Below are 14803 nucleotides of genomic sequence, written 5' to 3' on the forward strand. Positions count from 1 at the left end.
ACATAAACTCCCTGTCCTTCCCCTTTGATTGGTTGTTGTTGCCACGTTGGACAAGAATTGCCCAAAATTTTAAATATTAACATTTTCTCCTCATTATTATTATTATTATTATTATTATTATTATTATTATTATTATTATTATTATTATAGCTGTGGTCCAAGATATCAACCAGCTGAGGAAAATCATGCCATCATCCAGTAGCAACACGGTTGTGTTGAAGCTCCAAAGTAACATCTGAAACAACGTGCAGTGTTTTCTCACTGGGGGCGGAGCTACAGCACCGCCAGCCCCAGTCTTTTGCCCGCTGGTCGAGTCGAAGCACACGAGTTCATGTTCTCTGTTTGGGTTTTTTTTTTTTTTGTTCCATTTTCTTTGAGATAATTCTCACTTAATCTGCCGTAGATTGACTTAATCCCGTCCTAATCCCCACCACCACCAGGTCCCGCCATCAAACCTGCTTTCACTGTGCTTCACGCCGCTTCAAGCTCCTCCTGCCTGTCCGTCTGGCCACTGGCACGTTGTTCCTGCTCTCATTTCGTCCTTCGCCGTTTCTTTCATCCAGAATCAGGAAGTTTGTTCAAAGTGTGAACTGATAATAAGAGCTGGAGATGATGGACGACTGAAGACAAAGAAAAAAACCTTTAGAAAAAGCCAACATCAAATATTTATAATGTCGTGATTTAAAAAAAAAAAAAATTAAAAAAATTAATCTGACCCTCAGATTAATTAAAAAGATTAACCAGTTATTCATCTGAATTTTAAAGTAGATTTATTTGAATTATTTCAACCCGCGTTTGTTGAAACAATTTTTGTTCTGTTTATGCGCAGCGTCAGAAGTGACAGTTTAACAGGAATAAACAACGCCCCTTCCTGAAAACGTTGCTGCTGTACAGTGGCATGTTCACTCACACACACACACACACACACACACACACACACACACACACACACACACTCTCTCCTGCTGCGCTGCCTCCTCTGCTCTCTGCTGTCACAGCAGCATCTCGACCCAGCAGCTGCTGGCCAGGCGGTGTGTTTGCCTTGAGGAAGCAGAGAAAGACGTCTTTGTGGGCCGCGGCCAGTGGCTGGGTGGAATGCAGAGGTTGAGGGGGAGCTTCTGGGAGGAAAAAACAAAAATAAATAAGTGAATAGGTGAATGAAAGAGCCACTTGTGGACGTTTATCGTCACCGCTGTAAAGCGCAGAGAGATGGAAGAAAAAAAAACTTGTGGAATTCTTTGAAACGGTTGAATAAAATCAGCCCGTGTAGTTTGGCAATGAGTGAATAACACAACACAAAGACACAAAGACACAACGCTCGTTCACACAGAGTCCCGCCCCTCACCTGCTGTGGTGAACGGCCAATGAAATCACTTTCTACACGTTTTTAAGCTCCGGCCTGCAGAACCTCAACCTGAGGAAGCAGGGTTTGTCCTGCTTTCCTTTAAAACACACACACACACACACACACACACACACACACACACACACACACACACATTCCTCTGCGCTGATATTACAGATGAGATAATGAAAGGTTGTCTGAGAGCAGGTGGCAAAGCAGATATTACTGCCTTCCCACAGGCACCCTGTGTGTGTGTGTGTGTGTGTGTGTGTGTGTGTGTGTGTGTGTGTGTGTGTGTGTGCTTAAACACATTCTTTCAGAAACACTGCCACAACACACTAGGACAATCTTTAGGATTAAAATATCCATTCAGGTCATGTGATCTGCTGACAGTCACACGGCTCCGGCTGACTGTGTGGGAGGGGGCGGGGCGGTCAAGGCCACCAGCCGGCTGTCTGACCCCAGGGGTCAAAGGTCACTGACTCTGGCTCCACCCACTTCCTAGAGAGAAGAACTTGAAGCGACTCGAGTGTCTCTGTCTGTCTGCGTCGGGTAGAATGGTGGGAATTTAGCCAGAGGAGGCAGGGGACGTCGGCCAATCACAAGCAAGTAGGGGCGGGGCTTTGCTCAGCGTTGCTGTTTGTTGAAGCAGCATCGTTGAACAAAGCCAACGCTTCCAAAGTGAGGAACCGTGAATCCTGGACATGGCGGCGAAGAGCCGTGACATCGTCATCATGTCATCTTGACGATCGGCTGTTTGATGTTCTGTCCACAGGACCTCCGTCGCCCCCTGTGGCCCAAAGAGAAACTGCGGCCAGACAGCAGCAACAACAACGAGAACTCGGTGTCCAGAGACTTCGACAGCGTCGACGGCAACAGCAACCTGGGCGCTCGTTCGCAGCGCCAGCGGGCCCCCGCCCCAAACGCCAAGCGCAAGCTGGACAAGGCCAAAGGGCAAAGCATGATGGGAAAATCCGCCAACCAGATCCTCAAGCACCCTCCCGTCCTGCTGCCCGAGGAGCCGGCCCGCAACCGCAGCCGGCCCTCGGCCCCCGGCGCCCCCGCCGGGCCGCCGAGTGTTTCGCCGGCGCCGGCGCAGCGATCCAATCGGGATCGGCCGCAGGTCCCAGAGAAGAAGGCGGTCGCTCTGCTGCCCCCTGGTGCGGAGGCCAAGAAGGAGCAGCCGCAGTGCGAGGTCAGCGGCAAGGAGGCCATCTCGGCTCTGTCCAGAGCCCGGAGCCGCGAGTGTCGCCAGCAGATCGTGGAGGTCTACTGCAAACACAAGCAGGGGGCGCTGATGCCAGAGAAGGTGCCTCGCTACTGCCCCCTGGAGGGTGAGTTCCGCGGGATTCACACACATGTCATAAAAGCATATCATTTAAATGTATTATTTTTTTTCCCGTTATTTTCATTGACTTCCAAATGTAGCCTCGACATTCCTCAGAATTCCTCAGGCAACGACGGTCCTATCCGGACGTGCTGCTGGGCGCCTCATCCCAGGAAGCGAGGCTCTTCTTCCTCGCGTCCGTCGCTCTGTGATCTCGGCGCTCGGCTAATCCGCCTTTCATGTCCAAATGACTGAGCAGCTTGACAAATGACAGGGCCAAAGGGCAGAAAGTGAAAGAATTGAACCATTAGGCGGCGGCAGTGGCGGCGGCCTTAGTGGCGGCGGCTCTCCAGAAGTGGCGGCGGAGGGGGGGAAAAAAATAAAAAACAGGAACAAGTTTCGCAGTCCAAATTTAACCCCGGGGAGACGTTTTTAACCTGCCGCGTGCCGAGCGCTGCCCGTCCTCGGCCCCCGGGCCGCCTCTATTTCCAGCCATGAATGGACCCGGCCCGTAATTACACCCCAATTAGAGCAGCGCGTAGAGCCGAGTCTTATTCTGGAAGGGCTGACTAATGACTCAGTTGTCGTGGCGGTGGAGGAACCACCCTGGCAGCCCCAGGTTCCACTCCTGTGATTACAGGCTGCTTTCATCACACACCGCTTATTACAGCGCCGGCGGCGGCGGGCGGCGGGAGCGACGAGGACGAGGACGAGGACGAGGATGATGATGATGATGATGATGATGATGATGATGATGAAGATGCTGACATGGTCCCACTTTGACTGACGTCTTTTCCAGAGTGGGGTTGGGTGTGGAGGCTGCAGGGCCCCGGGGAGGGGGCGGGGCAAGGCGTGGAGGGGGCGGAGCCGAGGTCCAGGTCCCCCGGCGGTTGCCGAGCGCGACGCCGCTGCCTCCAGTCTGAGCGGCCGCCGCTGATTACAGTCATTTCTTTCAATCCCGGCGTGCCCCACAGCGCCGGGAGCTCACTAATTAAACCCCAACAGGCCCGAACCCGCGGGACCGCCGTCTCCCCGGGACCCAAAAACAACCCCAAAAAAATTCAAATCCAAAGCATGCAGGGCAGAACGTGGACCAGCACTGGTGTCTAACTCAGGTGTTGCTCCTCCCACCAGGCAAGGCCAGCGTCAGCGTCCAATGGGACGAGGACGGCGCCCAGGCGGCCCAGACGGCCCCACCGGTCCGCATCGCCTTCGTCCTGGTGGTCCACGGTCGAGCGGCCCGCCAGTTCCAGCGCTTCTTCAAGGCCATCTACCACACCTCACACTACTACTACATCCACGTGGACCAGGTGGGGGTGATACCAGCTGGGCGGGTTCTGGGTCTGTTCCGGGCCCGGTCTCAGTCTCGTCTCGTCTCTTTCCCCCTGCAGAGGTCCAACTACCTCCACAGGGAGGTCCTGGCCCTCACCCAGAACTTCCCCAACGTACGGGTCACGCCCTGGAGGATGTCCACCATCTGGGGCGGGGCCAGCCTGCTGACCATGTACCTGCGCAGCATGGACGACCTCCTGAAGATGGACGACTGGTCCTGGGACTTCTTCATCAACCTCAGCGCCGCCGACTACCCAATCAGGTGAGAGCGGCAGCACACACACACACACACACACACACACACACACACACACACACACACACACACACAGACCAGTGTTGCTCTGTGTACCAAATTAGACCACATCTATGCAAGAGTTTATAGGTCCATTCACACACACACGTGCACACACACACACACACACACACACACACACACACACACACACACAGTGTCATTGACTCACACTCCATGTGCTCCAATGATGTCACAGCTATTGACAGCTGAGCCGTGTCATTGAGCTGGAAGGAGGACAGTGTGTGTGTGTGTGTGTGTGTGTGTGTGTGTGTGTGTGTGTGTGTGTGTGTGTGTGTGTGCCAACAGCAGGTCACATTAACATTGGGGCTTCCTAGCAGGCTTGTTTGAAGAACTTTGTGCCTCGTTGTTCTGATAAAATAAAAATAAAACTTTTCTGTGGACGGCCACGTATTGAAGCCCCGCCCCCACCGCCCCCCCGCACCCCCCCTTCTTTCTTTGGTCCTGTTAGACCCCCAAACCTCCTTCCCTTTTCTCTTCTGCTTGCTGATCCGTACTCTTGCCTGACTGTTTATCAAAAAAAAGAAAAAGATAAAGGCGGCCCGTCTGCCATCAGCTCGTTAAGGTCCAGAGCTGCAGCCGCGTGCAGCAGGTCGCCCCCTACAGGCCGCCGCTGCTGCCGCTGCTGCCGCTGCTTCCTGTCAGCTGCAGGAGGAAGCTGAACAAAGCAGCTGCAGCAGCCAGAGGTTTTATGGAGCGGCTTTGATGGCAACATCGTCCGAGTATTTTACTGAGGTGCCGCCGGGCCGGGAGTCCCATTAAAGGAGCAGGAATCTCCCGTGTCTGCGCCGCCTTTTGGTTTTTTTCTCCTTTTTTTATTGGCGTTTTTCTTCATCTCGCCGCCAGACGACAGAGCGCCGGATCAGCTCCCTCAAACTGCTTCTGGCCAGCTGAGCAGCAGGCTTGTTGTTGTTGTTGTTGTTGTCGTCGTTGTTGTCGTCGTTGTTGTTGATGATGCTTTCAGACTTGAAGGTGCCAAACTGTGGACAGGTGTCACACACAGGGGGCGCTAGTGAGCTTTCAGATTTTTCTGAAGATTTTGCTGCTCTCTCTACCCCACCACCCCCCACCCCTCCCTCTTCCACAGGACCAACGAGCAGCTGGTGGCCTTCCTCTCCAGGCACCGCAACATGAACTTCATCAAGTCTCACGGCCGAGACAACGCCCGGTGAGACTGAGCGCCGTCACTTCCTGTCCACGCCCCCTCCCCTTTACACATTCTTTCAGTGTCCTTTGGGCCCGCAGCCGTGCTAACAGCCGTGCTAACAGCCGTGCTAGAAGTCAGGCTAGCGGTCACGCTAACAGTCGACGAGCAATTTGCTTTTTCAAAGAACCTCTTGAAGTCAATGGAACCTTCGTCACCAGCAGCGAATTTCCACACAGCGAAAAACCAGCTGTAATTTTCTTTTGCGCTCGTGTCGAATTTTGCGGAGGCGAGAAGGCGAGCGGCCCGACCTCTGACCATTTCACCTGATGTTGGCATGTCGATGACGTGCTGACCTCACCTCAGACACGTAGCTCGATGCGCCCCCTAGTGGCCTGGTAGTGCAGCGTCACCTGACCTCCGCTGCCCCTCTCAGCTTCATCCGCAAGCAGGGCCTGGACCGCCTCTTCTACGAGTGCGACACGCACATGTGGCGCCTCGGCGACCGCAAGATCCCAGAGGGCGTGGCGGTGGACGGCGGCTCCGATTGGTTCCTGGTCAACCGCCGCTTCGTGGACTACGCGGTGAACTCGCAGGACGAGCTGGTGGTCGGCATGAAGCGCTTCTACGCTTACACGCTGCTGCCTGCCGAGGTAGTGTAAACACACACACACACACACACACACACACACACACACACACTCATCATCATCCTTCTCGTAATTGATTCTTTTCCGCCCCACAGTCCTTTTTCCACACGGTGCTGGAGAACAGCGCCCTCTGCGGGACCATGGTGGACAACAACCTGCGGCTCACCAACTGGAACCGGAAGCTGGGCTGCAAGTGCCAGTACAAGCACATCGTGGACTGGTGCGGCTGCTCGCCCAACGACTTCAAGCCCTCCGACCTGTCGCGCTTCCAGGTGAGACCCGCCCAGGTGTCACATGACTGGTTTTGAGGGTTACCGGCACGGTCACACTGCCTCAGAGGGTTAGGGTTGGCTCATACACAATTATTTTCATTTTTGTGATTGCAAAAAACAAACTTTCATCGGCCATTATTTGCAAAAAGTTGTGAGAATTTCCGCCTTAAGCTTGTTGAAGGTTGAAGAAGTGTCTTCTTTGTGTTCGCGCCAAATCCCCGCCCATAGTTTCACCCACGTATGTAACTTTATGTTGAGCAGTGTTGTTCAACTGATCCAACGGCTTTTTGGTCAACTTCAACTTGAGTCTTGGAAGGAAGGCGGTCCTTTAGTTTCTAAAGGAACCATTGGGGAACCTCCTAGGGATTGAAAACCAGGAAGTGACAGCTAGTAGCCCCTCTTACAGAAGGAGGTGAGTGAGTTAGTAAAGCGCATAAGCCATAATTCTGGTCAAATCTGGTCCAGCCCGACGCCACTGTGAGGAGGACGGAGGTTGAAAGGTTCTTGTATAAATCTGCATTTTGCTGTTCCTTGCCGTCCAGAATGTTTGTTCTATTTTTCTCTTTGATGACTTGTAAAAAAAAAAACATTCCGTCTCCTCCTCCGTCCAATCACAACGCGCCATTTTCACTGGTCAGTGAACTGGTCACCTGACCCCGAACGTCACCTCCGCTGACGATGTGAAAAAGTGCTTCCGTGACACTGTGTTGTGATATTAAACCTCCTGATGAGAGCGTCAGAACCTTCTGGCCATCTCTGAGAGGTTTTTCCAGGTTTAGCCGTTTCCATCACCAGTGTTTTCTATTGCGATATTTAGGTTTTGGGCAATTCTAGGGATCATGGAAATGCGGCCAATGAGGACGAGCGCCAGGTTTCCCCCTCAGGAAAAAGTCAATGCCTCCAGTTGTCCCAGTTTCAGCTGCAGCATGGAGAACCTGCAGGAACCTCCTGCGAGTGGATCGCAGCCACCGCTAACACGGTTCTCCCCGCTGACACCACGTCTGCCGGGCCGCTGCCAGGTCCTTAATGTTCCCCAATGTTCACCAGACGGCGTCCAGGTGTGTGGGCGGGGCCAGGCGGCTTTTTAAGAAAACAAAAAAACAAAAAACAGGAATGTCACAAAAAAAAACAAAAAAAAACATCAGCACGCTAATAAGCTAGCCTGCTAATGTCGTGTCCGCAACTTCTCTCTATAGCATACCACAGTGGTGGGTGGCGGAGGCAGCACGTGGGTCATGTGACCAATAGTGCTGCCGTTTGATGACGGGCCTGTGGGACTCGGTGCCGGCTGCTTCCCAGGGCGGCGGCGGCGACCAGAATAACTCCACATTCACAAATTAGCGGTGCCGCTTTTACCAGCGGCGGGCGGCGCAGGTCATCGCCGTGACGACCGACCTCAGCGCCGCGCTTGTGGCCGGGCGGTATTTTTAGAGCGTAGCCCGTGAGGCCCGGCGCTGAGGTTTTCAAAGGGCCGTCAGGACAAGTGCAGCAGCATCTGCAGGGCGGCGAAGACCTTGGGCGAGATGAAGAGCCTTCACTGCGCGAGCCACCTGCCTGACGCAACGCTGCAAATAAACCAGATTGTCGCTGTTGTTGTTGTTGTTGTTGTTGTTGATGATTTTTTTTTCCTTCTTCCCTGTTGTTTGGGAGCAAAATAAACATATCTGAACTGCTGCTGTCCTGTGGAGGCCCGTCAGAACTGACTGCTGCTCCTCCGTCTCCTCAGCAAGCGTCACGGCCCACCTTCTTCGCCAGGAAGTTTGAGGCCAGCGTCAGCCAGGAGATCATCAACCAGCTGGACGGCTTCCTGTTCGGGCCGTACCCGGCGGCCACGCCCGGCCTGCAGGCCTACTGGGAGAACGCCTACGAGCAGGAGACAGACGGCCTGGCCGCCCTCGCCGACTCTGCACTCAGCCACTACCACGCCTTCGTCCGCATGGGGCTTTCCCGCGCCGCCGCCTCGCTGCAGGGACGTCCCGGCGACGACAGCTGCAGGTAAACCGATTGGGCGACCACACCCACAGAGCAGCTTCTCCATGGGCTACCTTCAGGAAGCTTCAAGTAACTTCCCTCTGAGCTTCAGAACCTTGAGAAAGCTTCAGGAAGCTTCACTCTCAGCTCCAGAAGCTTCACTCTCAGCTCCAGAAGCTTCAGGAAGTTTCAGGAAGCTTCTGGAAGCTTCAGGAAGCTTCAGGAAGCTTCACTCTCAGCTCCAGAACCTTCAGGACGCTTCAGGAAGCTTCACTCTGGACTCAGGAAGCTTCTGGAAGCTTCAGGAAGCTTCAGGAAGCTTCACTCTCAGCTCCAGAACCTTCAGGACGCTTCAGGAAGCTTCACTCTGGACTCAGGAAGCTTCAGGAAGCTTCAGGAAGCTTCCGGAAGCTTCACTCTCAGCTCCAGAACCGTCAGACTCAGGGAACATTCCAGGAAAGTTTATTTAAAGACACGGAAGGCTTGAGGGTTTTTTTGGGGGGGATTTTTTGTTTTGAGGCTAATCATTTTCTGAGGCTAAGAAGCTTCTTAAAGTTCCACCAGATCAAAAGCAGCCCAGCAGAGTTCTCAAGGCAGGAAGGATCAGGGTTCCTTGATGTGGTTCCAGGGGGCCCACGCTGGTCTTTAAAGCAGCAGATTGTTTGAGCAGCTGAACTCCTCCTCGCTCGTGTCGTCTGCGGCTCAACCACCTTTAGACGTAACTTGTCCAGCGCCCAAATCTCTCACGTCCATCGGGCCAAAGTCCAACTGAGAGAGTTTTCAATGGATCTCAGTGTTGAAGGATCCAAAGGTTCCAGCGGAGGCAGCTGGGTTTCTCTTCTTCGTCGTGTCCTGGTGTTTCCATGTGACGACGGTGTAACGCAGTTTCCTGATGGTTGAATTCAAATGAAATGTATAAATACACATGTATATATTTATACATACATCAAGATAGCGCAGGCTTGTCAGGCTACACAGTCAGCACATACTGGATTTTTCCAACTCTGTCAGTGTGTGTGTGTGTGTGTGTGTGTGTGTGTGTGTGTGTGTGTGTGTGTGTGTGTGTGTGTGTGTGCCCATTACTTGCTGTGCAGGCGGCAGAGTGTGAAAGAGAGGTGGAGACCCACAGTAGGTACAAGGAGCTGCTTGTTGGGAGCTTGGGGTTTGGATTGGTGGCTTGGATGGGTGGGGTGTGTGTGTGTGTGTGTGTGTGTGTGTGTGTGTGTGTGTGTGTGTGTGCTGGACCTGACCCAGGACCAGTTTGTATGATACAGCCTGTGATTTCCAGTAAGCAGCAGTATTTGGTTGCATATTTCTTGCAGATTTTTCGCCCCCTCGCTCTCTTTGACATGACTTCAGCGATCACATGGTGCAGCCGCTGGAGTCACATGTTCATGGTCACCGGCTAGGCCGTCAATCTGATGGAGCTCACTGCTAATTACAGGCCGTCTGCAGGCAACCCGCCCATTAAACGGCTGTTTGACACTGATGTTGTGTCACCGCAGGGACGACAACGCAGCCGGGCTAACAGCCGGGCTAACAGCCGGGCTAACAGTCTGGCTTAAGGTCCTTACACACTGGGCAAAAGGCAAAGTGACGCAAATAAACGAGACGAAAATGCAAATTGTTTTCGCCAGCAAATGTTTCCTGAACACTCCGAGCGCGAGGCAAATATGCGTCTAAAAATCGCTAAGTGAATAAAGCTTGGCGCTCTTCCTTTGAAGAGGGAGAGAACAAGTCACCGAGAGCCGACCGATCCGGGACAGCAGCGAGCTACATGTCCGAGCTAAGGCCAGCATGTCCTTGATACGCCAACATCGCTTTGATTGGTCCGAGGCCCAGCCGGTCGCCTCTTCACCTCTGCAAAACATCGACACGAGCGATGCTAACAGTCATGGCGATGCTAACAGTCATGACGATGCTAACAGTCATAGCGATGCTAACAGTCATGCGTGCCAAATGACAGTGACGGTCATTAATCAGAAGGTGATGCACACTGGCTGGGAGACACCAGGTCCTGTTCAAAACTAGAGGACATGAGATGTTCTCTTCAGCATTCAAAGGCTAAAATTGTTTGAGAAAAAAGGCTCGATACAAAGATATTTGGATGGAAAAAAAAAATTGCCAGAGCCGTCAGAACCAGCAGATGGCGACTTAAAAATCCAACTTCAAATTCCAAACATTAACGTCTGTGTTGTTCAGCAGGAACAGACCAACAACCCAAACAGGAAGTGATTTATCTCACCACGTCTCTCTCTCTCTCTCTCTCTCTCTCTCTCTCTCTCTCTCTCTCTCTCTCTCTCTCTCTCGCTCAGGTACGTGGCGGTGAGCCACCCGCTGTCGGTCCACCTCTACTTCCTGTCGGACCAGTTCCAGGGCTACCTGGTCCGCCACGTGGCCACCAACCGGGCCTCGGCCCAGCTGGAGACCCTGGAGACCTGGGTGACACCCAGAGACCACTTTAAACTGGCCACGCCCCCACAGACGGCCAACCGGCTGCAGCACATCCAGGTCTGAGCGGAGCCAAGCGACATGGAGGACGGTCGTTATCATACAGTGTTTGTACTGACCTCCGACCTCCGACCTGTGGACAGGTGGGCACCGACTGGGACCCCAAGGAGCGTCTCTTCCGGAACTGGGGGGGCCTGCTGGGTCCCCGTGACGAGCCGGTGGCGGTGCAGCGGTGGAGCCGCGGGCCGGCCAACCTGACGGCCACGGTGGTGTGGGTGGACCCCACCAACGTCATCGCCGCCACCTACGACATCGCCGTGGACGCCGGCGCCGAGGTCACGCACTACCGGCCGCCGCTCACGCTGCCCCTGCGGCCCGGCGTGTGGACGCTGCGCGTGCTGCACCACTGGAACCCGCTGGGCCAGACCAGCTTTGTGGTGGCGCCGCTGCAGTTCCACAAACAGCTCCCCCTACAGCACAGTGAGTGAACGACGTGTCTGTCAGTGGCCTCCTCCAGGATCCTTCTGATTGGCCAAACAGGTCATGTGACTTAGTGACACTACTGTGGGCCCATTAACGCACAAGTCCAAAACCTTTTCTGCGTCTGCGCTGCTGGGTGAACAACTACACTTAAATGGATTGTGGGGGTTTGGTGCGCACACACACACACACACACACACACACACACACACACACACACACACACACACACACACACACACACACACACACACGCCCGTCTGTCACAGCTGTCAACACCAGGCAGGAGTATTTATAGCTTTGGTATCCAGTCAGTGAGTCACGTACATGGGGGTGATTGGGGGTGGAGGGGGGGGGGGGGTGTAGTGGGAACGGGGGGTTCAAAAGAGGGGTCACCAGTGCAGAAATGATCCTGGCCTGGGGTTTGTGTTGGACTTGGTGTGTTGCTGCAGTGCAGGCGGCACCATGTGACCGCCTCACCAGCCAACACGCCTTTCAACTGAGGCGTCGACGGCGAGGAGACGGCGGCCGCCGTGTGCCAAATCCAAAACCAGGCTGCAGATCTCGCAGCAGATGCTCGATGCTCGATGCTCAGTTTGTTGTCGCGGCTGCACATTTTGTTTCTGTGAAGAAATATCGGAGGTATTTCTTTATTTGTTTAAGACTTTATTTTATAAGATCTTGTGCAGCCGCTCGGGTCAGGGCACCGCCGTGTCACACATTCCTTTGAAAAGCAGCAAGAACATCGACCTGTGTGTGTGTGTGTGTGTGTGTGTGTGTGTGTGTGTGTGTGTGTGTGTGTGTGTGTGTGTGTGTGTGTGTGCACGTGTTGCTTGAGACTTAATGACTATTTTCCCCCCGAAGGCAGAGATGTTTTTTATCCGTCAGTAAATAGTTGTGAGATCATTAAAAACACCTGAAGATGCAAAAAGCAGCCAGTCATTTCCTCTGCAGCTCTGTGTGTGTGTGTGTGTGTGTGTGTGTGTGTGTGTGTGTGTGTGTGTGTGTGTGTGTGTGTGTGTGTGTGTGTGTGGCCCCACGGCTGTTGTTGACCGTGCTCTCCTCCCTCTCCTTGTCTTCCTCCCCCACCACCTCATCCTCATCCTCCTTCTTCTTTGTCTCCTCCTCTTCCTCCTACTCTTACTTCACCACCTCCACCTTTTCTTCCTCATCCTCCTCCTCCTCCTCTCCTCCTCCCCCTGCAGGCGACGCCCTGCAGCTGCACGCTGGCCCGGCCAGGAACTCCTACATGGAGCAGAGCTTCCACGGCTTGAACCCGGTGCTGCGGCTGCCGGTCAGCCTGGGCGCGGTGGAGGAGGCCGAGGCCAACGCCGGCCTGACGGGGGCGCCGCTGCGCCACTGGCTGGACGGGCTGCTGGAGGGCCACTGGTCGGCGGCCGACGTGTGCTCGGCGGCGCCCTCCGGCTGCCCCGTCATGCAGCTGTGCCGCCTGACGGCCTGGAGCTCAGCCAGCCCCGACCCCAAGTCCCAGACCAGAGCACCTGGAGAGGATGGACGGATCAGGTAGCAGCGGGACGGACGAGTGGAGGAGGAGGAGGAGGGAGATGAAGGAGGACGCAGAGGGGGAGAGGAAACACGCCCTGTTTGTGTCTGATTTTAAAATGTGCTTTTTCAAAAAAAGAAAAACAACAACATGTGATTAAGGAAACTGGTGGAGGAAAAGAAACAGACTGGGGCCTCATTAGTCGCTAAAACAAGGTGTGTGTGTGTGCGTGTGTGTGTGTGTCTGTGTGTGTGTGTGTGTGTGTGTGTGTGTGTCTGTGTGACTCAGTACCTCTCATTATTTTTAGACGTTCTCATCCTCAGCCTGGACCTGGTTTCTCCGCTGCACCAAAAACATCCAGCAGTTTTTTTCCACCTGCAGTTTGATGGACCAGGACTCAAAATGATTCATTTTGACTTGAGACTAAAGTGCCACAGTTTGAATTTAAAGACCTGAGACCCTGAGATCAAACCAATAGAAAGCATTGCAGGGGATGAAACGTGATGATTTCCAGCAGACACAAAACATTTTTTTTGTTTGCCTGAATTGAAATGTTTGTTTTTTATGGATCAGAAGCCAAAAGGATCAAAGCAGCACTTTTGATTTTTATTTATTTATTATGACTATTAAGTTAATAATATTTTTTGTGCAATTTGTGAACTTTGCTATGAGGTCATTGCATTTGGAGCCTCTGGTGGCACTGTGGGAATTTCCCCTGCAGCGAGGACACGATATGATAATTTATTATTATTATTCTTCTAGTCGATGATCTATTTTGTATAATTTATTTTAAGGCTGTGTGTTAGGAGGTTTGTTTTCTCTGTCCGTCGGGACGTGTTTTTCTCACGCGTCGACTCCGTGTGTTTGTCTGAGTGGAAGCGTGACTCCGTCTAGACGCAGGGCAAACAGCAGGCGTTTGATCGGCGGCGTGCTTGGGACGCGGCTCGACACGCCGGTGCGCTCGGCCGTCAGTGTGGAATGACTGAGCGTCCCGCCGCCACCGCCACCGCCGCCAGGGGAGCGAGACGACGCTCTCGTGTGGACGAGATGAACCCAGGCGGGGAAAAAAACAACAACAACAACAACAACAAGCTGTTTTGGAAAGATGAGCAGGCGCAGCCTCAGAATGTGAAGTCGTGGGGGACGTCTCGTATATCAAGTGCAAAGACAAAAAGAAAAGAAAACAAGTTATTTATTTTGTAATATGACACGCGAGCCAGTGAAAGTCTGTGTTTTGTAAAAAAAAAAAAAATAATAATAATAATAAAAAAAAAGGAAATGTACACTTTTAAGTGAATTCAGGATGTGGAGAACGGTGAAAATGTCAGTGTTGAATTTTGAAGATATATTTTTCAACCTTTTTTTTTCCTGCTTTACGCTTCATTTCTGCAGTATTTCTTTTAAAACATCTGTTCAGGTTCAGGTTTATGTTTTCCTCCTGGCTTTTCTCTTGCTGTGCCTTCGCCAGACTCCTGCTGGAGGATCCATTCTCCAACAGCACCAGAACCCCTCGCTAGTGTCTAAAGAAGAAGCCCAAATAATGAGTCGGCTGTTGCTGTTGCTGAATGAACGAGCGAATGAGTGACGGATGCCTTAATGATGACCAGTGGGTACTTTAAAAAAGTACAACTTTGGAAATAAAAACAGAATGTCCCTTTAACCAGAGGCCTTTGTGTGGTGAATTCTCATCGTCGTCTGCAGAGTTACGAACAGTGTGTGTGTGTGTGTGTGTGTGTGTGTGTGTGTGTGTGTGTGCGCGCTCACCTAAGAGGGCAAAAGCAAAATTTCCCAGCAGAGACGAGTGTCCTTAAAACGGATCATTTGACCTGGGTGACCTCTGACCCCTGTCGGCAGGGAGCGGCCACAAAGCGCCAGAGCCGGCCGGCGGTGCTGGAATCATCAATAGAGCAGGTCGATGGCTGGCAGCGAGCACAGAGCTAATGACGGTGCTGCAGCCGGCGGACAGCCTGCAGACACACAGTGGCGCCGCTCATGAGAGCAGAGCATCAAC

At 53.0% G+C, this 14803-nt stretch overlaps 1 long non-coding RNA gene and 1 pseudogene across 1 annotated transcript; one reads left to right on the plus strand and one right to left on the minus strand.

The window, feature by feature from the left end:
- Window positions 1-13235, plus strand: part of LOC142898484 (xylosyltransferase 1-like) — an 18221-nt pseudogene extending 4986 nt beyond the window's left edge.
- Window positions 12955-14743, minus strand: LOC142898486 (uncharacterized). Its single transcript, XR_012928601.1, has 2 exons — window positions 14557-14743; window positions 12955-14312 (listed from the first exon to the last, which is right to left on the minus strand). It is a non-coding gene; the product is annotated as an uncharacterized LOC142898486 (long non-coding RNA).
- Between the last annotated feature and the right edge of the window lie 60 nt (window positions 14744-14803).

Source organism: Nelusetta ayraudi, unplaced genomic scaffold (genome assembly GCF_046127955.1).
Source record: "Nelusetta ayraudi isolate G7.1 ecotype Tasmania unplaced genomic scaffold, CSIRO-AGI_Nayr_v1 ptg000067l, whole genome shotgun sequence".
Lineage (NCBI taxonomy): Eukaryota > Metazoa > Chordata > Actinopteri > Tetraodontiformes > Monacanthidae > Nelusetta > Nelusetta ayraudi.